The sequence below is a fragment of the Oratosquilla oratoria genome, chromosome 6 (genome assembly GCF_046742065.1).
Source record: "Oratosquilla oratoria isolate Oo_2021 chromosome 6, ASM4674206v1, whole genome shotgun sequence".
Classification (NCBI taxonomy): domain Eukaryota; kingdom Metazoa; phylum Arthropoda; class Malacostraca; order Stomatopoda; family Squillidae; genus Oratosquilla; species Oratosquilla oratoria.
The window spans coordinates 12,584,248-12,590,225 of record NC_134782.1 but is presented as its reverse complement, the minus strand read 5'-3'; positions in this window follow the sequence as shown (position 1 = coordinate 12,590,225).

The window sequence follows — 5,978 nt, the reverse complement described above, 5'->3', positions numbered from 1 at the left end:
CACACTCGTGCACACACAGTCACCTGCGGTTCTCAGAAGAAGACCCACATCCACGTTGTACAATGTGATTGTGAAACTTAATCAAACATTTTCGATCTATCCGAAAACGTAAGTTCACTCATATGATGAAAGCAATCTGGTCTTCCCATTACTTTAGAAAAGTCTGACTCCTGTACCTCCATCAGAATATTCAGACTTTATCGACGTCCTTTCTTCTTGTTTATGTATAAATATGTACATCACTGTTCCGTCATAGCTAAGTGAAGACGCCGGTTAAATGAAGAAGCTAAACAAGGTTATATCTATCGTAAAAGGTTATTTCTAGCTGCTGAAGTCTAGGATATGGTCGTATTGTGATGAATATGATATAAATGAAAATGTTAATTCCGAAATCAACAGTGATTATCATCACGATAGGCACCACGATTTTTCAGACCATGTGCCTTTTCTGATTTCACAAACTAACTCTAGCGGATTTGAGCAGTCTACCTCTGACTTTTCTTCTTCAGATGCCAGCGCCACGGTACGCTCAGTAACCATAAGCTATCAATATTTTTTTTAATAAAAGTTCTCTGGAAATTATGTGTATTGTTTGGTAGTGACAGTTGTATAGATCTTATACACATCATTAAAGAGAGTACTTATGTCTATCATACTTTTTAATCCTGACTGGCATGTATGACGAGGTTATTGTATCTTTGACAAAATAACCAAGTTAAAAGAGCTTATTCCAGATAGATACACTCTTCCCAATTATGTTGTACCTGTCATGTCTATGTCCGAATGTTTCCGCTAAGACTTCCTTATTTCTTCCTTCAACCAAAGCAGTGTTATGCGGAATTGCACGAAGCTATGAAACACTGGTTTGTTTCATAAAGTTTTTGGTTGCCACCATAAGGAATAGATAGATAAACGTGTTAAAACTATCATATAATGTGATCTCCTAAACTATATCTAAATGGTCAGTTGTTTATTATTTTAGGCAGACTCTCTAATAGGGGAAGATTACCCGCACTTAGGGCAAAACGTCCCGTTAAAGTAATGACAGTCATTTCATTCCTGAAATCCATAATTGATTCATTTCGTATGGAAAGTTAATGTGGTTACACCGTCTCTGGTGTTATTGTCCTATACAGCAATACAGTCAAATCTGAGGTAATTAAACTATATGTACTGAACATTAGCTTATAAATAATAGCTAGTGTGGGGCTTACGACCTTGTACTTACTCGTAAGTAGGAGCTTGGAAAGAAATATGGTAATGGTTAAAAGTAAATAGAATTTAGGTGAATGAGGATTACTACTGCTGTGAACTTTAAAAGGAACTCAAATGCAAAATACTATCTGAACTCCTTATGGTAAATCATAATAATAAAAAAAAAAATCTATCTTATCCCAAGGACGACTGACCCTCTTGTATTTTCGGGCTTCTGATTGTAAATCATAATTTCCAAAAATTAAAAAATCTCAATTTCTATCTTATCCTAAAGGTAAAACGTTCTACAACGGGGAAAGTCTGCTCGATATATCCTGAAATGGGCACATTGTGAGCACATATCTACATGATTTACGGTGTCCTGTCGCAGGGCAGGCTAACACTATCTCCTGCCGGAATCTACGAGACATATATCTTTTGCTGGGTCACCTGTTTCTTGCCTATTACGTGTAACTGGCAACAGTATGCAAGTCGTGAGTACCACCAGCTGTGTCACATTATCCCTTTTATTCTACTTCAGATGCCTTCAAGATATGAAATCTATCTCCACAAATAAGAATTTATAAGATACAAATAAATTCCACTATCTAAGAATCTAGTGTCTTTGACCATGTGTCTGATATGCAAGTGTGTCCTTACGTTCTTTTATTGGGAGCTCAAGACCAAAATTTAGTGGAGCTTAATGAATGCACAAAACCGAAAATGATAGAAAACCTGTTGTTCTTATTGTTTCGTGTTTGTTTCACATCTAATGAATATAACCATATTATACTAGTGTCTAGACTACAGAAAGAAAGACTCGAAAGAAAGAATCATACCTAGCGACTAGGTTTTGACCAACGCTCAACGTCAATATATTTCTTTTTTGTCGTATATATGATATATTTTCCTATGTAGTATTTAACTTACAGTAAGGTAATTTTCTTGAATAGACAAAGAAAAAGTTGATGGCTTTGAATCTTATATAATGAAAAACTTTGGGTTTGTAAAAAAGTTTTGCTCATAGGAAAGGGGACGTTTAGAAAATATATTAGAAAAAAAAAACGCTTTTTCTATCTTTGGGGACAATAGTAGGCCAAAGAGGTGGAATTATAAAAATGATATAGAAGATATTTAAGGAGGACGATAGATAAGAAGGAAAGTAGAAGCTAAAAGTGATCAAAATTTTCTGAGTGGAGCTTAGTTTGCAGTCATAAAGGATTGCTGCGTAACTCAGGCCCGTAGGGATATAATTCAAGCTTCTAGAGCAGTGTTTCTCAATCAGGATTCCCCAGAACCCTAAGGTTCTGCAAAAGATCCCTAAGGGTTCCGCGAGAACAAGTGAGATAAGCTAATGCATTTTTTATTTCTTATTTAATTTTATATTCGTAATACAATTAAACACGCACGACATATTCTTGGTTATTGTAATAATGTGATATATAAATCATCCTATCTAACCTATTATTACGATGAAAATAAAATGAGAAAGATATGGTATATATATATATATATATATATATATATATACATATATATATATATATATATATATATATATGTATATATATATATATATTTATATATATTTACGCAGGAGTTTCTTGAGACATGCAATTTATTTTAAAGGTTACGCAAGGGTAAAAAGGTTGAGAAACGCTGGTCTAGAATACTGGTTGCACTAAACTTATTCAGCCAATATCTCGTATTGGACTGTAAGAGAGATCTGAGCTGTGTATTCCACGACTAGAAGATATTGGTCCTAAGAGAAATGGCTATCAACATGAGAAATACTCCAGAAGACAAGGAGAAAGATCAATCCATGTGCTAAAAAAAAAAAAAAAAAAAAAAAAAAAAAAAAAAAAAAAAAAAAAAAAAAAAAAAAAAAAAAGACAAATAAACATTTATTTTCAGGAAAGTTTGGATATCATATCTTTGTTTATCTATATCTAGTTTTCAATAGAGAAAGGTTCAAATCTGATGACTTACATATTTTCAAAACCATCACCTTGTCTATATACCTAGACGACTGAAACATATGGTGACTGCCACTATTCACTGAGTATCGTACTGAAGGAGACAAGTTTGTTTTGCTTCATCATGTGTCCTACCCACGCACATCACCGATCCACCCACTGACTCCACCGATCCACCCACTGGCTCCACCCATCCACCCACAGGATCCACCCAAGGCGGCTCATCCCTTGGGCGTTCTCGGACACAGAAAGACGCCGAATTGACACATGGGGACGTATCCATAGCGACATGACGTCATACCTTTATTCCCTCCGACAAAAGCTGACAATCAAAGAAGGTTTCACGGAGAAAAAAACATTGTGATCTGTCCAATCCAGCCTTCTGACACTCTCTCCTAACTCCTCGTCTACTGTCTATTCCTTTTCTTTCTTCTTCTAGTCCTCTTCCTCCTCTTTGTCTTTCTCCTCCTCCTACTCTTCCTTTTCCTCCTCCTCTTTTTCTTTGTTTTCCATCGTGCTCTTTTTCCTTCTCTTCCTCCTCCTACTCTTCTTCTTCCTCCTCCCCTCTACCTACTTTTCCTTCTCTTCCTCCTCTTTCTCTCCCCCTATTCCTTCTCCTTCTCCTTCTTCTCCTCCTTCTCCTCCTCCTCCTTCTCCTCCTTTTCCTCCTCCTTCTCCTTCTCCTCCTCCTTCTCCTTCTCCTCCTCCTCCTTCTCCTCCTCCTCCTACTCCTTCTCCTCCTTCCCCTCCTCCTCATCTTCCTCCGCCTCCTGTTTTTTCTCCTCCCCTTTCTCTCTCATCGATTCGTTCTCTTTTTCATCCTTCTACTGTTCCTCATCCTATTCCTCTTCATTCAAACCTTCCTTATCCTATCTCTTTTTTCATATCTCACGTTCTTCCTCCTACTCTCCTTTCTCTTTCTCCTCCTGTTTCTACAATTTTCTCCCGTTCCTTATCTTTACTTCTCCCTTCTTCGCCTCTCTCTCGTTCCATTTTGTCCTCCCATCTACGTATGTCTTCTTTCTTTACCTACCAGCCTTTTCTTTTCTTTTCTGCTCTAACTCCTCCTCTTCCTCTATCGTGCACACAGGAGGGAGAGAGAGAGGATAGAAAGAGAGATCGAGAAAGAGAGAAAGAGAGAGAGAGAGAGAGAGAGAGAGAGAGAGAGAGAGAGAGATATATATAGAGAGAGAGATAGAGAGATAGAGGTAGAGATAGATAGATAGATAGATAGATAGATATACAGATAGATAGATAGACAGATAGATAGATAGAGAGATAGATAGATAGACAGAGACATAGATAGATAGAGATAGATAGATAGACAGAGAGATAGATAGATAGATAGAGAGAAACAGAGACAGAGAGAGAGAGAGAGAGAGAGAGAGAGAGAGAAATGCAGCAGTACTGAACTGCGCCTGGCCCTGTGATGTTTGTCCAGGGCACACACTGGCCTGAACTGACACACGTCGCTCCAGTAAACAAAAGGTTCCTTTTTATTTTCCCTCGAACAGTCGTCGTCCTTTTCTTGATCGTTATTGGATTTTTGGATCATCTTTTTTTTTCTCTGTATATTGGTTTTCAAAACCACGGGTGAAAGTGAGGCGTTCATATAAATTTCTATTTTTAGTCTTTGTCCTGTCGTTGGTCGTTATTTGGCTCCTGGAATGGTTATTTTCTCATGTACATTAAGTGACAAAGAATTGTTAAATGTTAAATAGTAACAGATGATTTTATTCAGCTAAGTGGAAGGAGAGGAAATTGACCTAAATCTATTATTCATAAGACTCGTTTTTTTTTTTTTTTTTTTTTTTTTTTTTTTTTTTTTTTTTTTTTTTTTTTTTTTTTGTTTGTTTTGACCAGCAGCTACAAATGTATGAATCTCACCACTTACTTCGGCTATCACAGCACCTTGGGCAAAGGTGACTTTGAACAAACACCAAGGACTAACTGTCGTAAATCCTTTACCATAACTCCTCACTCCCTATTGGAAGAAATCCGATTCCTTATAAGGATTCTGATTCTTTTAACGACTCACGAGTTTATCTTATTTTTCTTTAAATCTTTCAATTTACTTATTCGAATTCTTCTTCAAGGTGATCCACCATCGACCGACCGCCACAAAATACACATTTACCAACTGTATTGCCACGGGCAACGACTTAATTAGCTATTCTGTGATCCAGAACAATCCTGTGCGCTGTATTTCTACCAGCTGTTTTTCACGTAGTGTTATGACAGCTGATGGCTGTAAAATACACCCCCTACTTTTTATTTTATTTTATTTATCTATTTATTATTATTTTTTCTTGCTTTATCGTGTCTCATGTGTCTTAATTTCAACATTTTGACCGATAGAGAAGAAAGCAAACCAGGGAAAAACAAAATAAAATAAAAAGAAAAAGATAATAAAGTCAAGAAAAAAACGAGAACAGATGATGCAAAAAATGAGACAAGATAAGAATACAAACAAGAAGACAAGAGAAGACAGGACAAGATAAGCTAAGGAGACAAAACAAGACATGACAAGACAAAACGACAAGACAAGATAAAAATACAAAAACAAACAAACAAACGAATAAAAAACAAGGTAAATTAAGACAAGCTAAGGATACAAAACAAGACATGACAAGACAAAATAAGACAAGAAAAAAAAAAGCAAGGCAAGTTAAGAAAAAAAAAGACAAGACAAAAAAAAAAGACAAGACAATGTAAGGCAAGACAAAAATAGGCAAGGAAAGAAAATACAAGACCAGGCAAGACAAGAAAAAAGACAAAATTAAATACAAGACAAGAAAAAAGGCAATC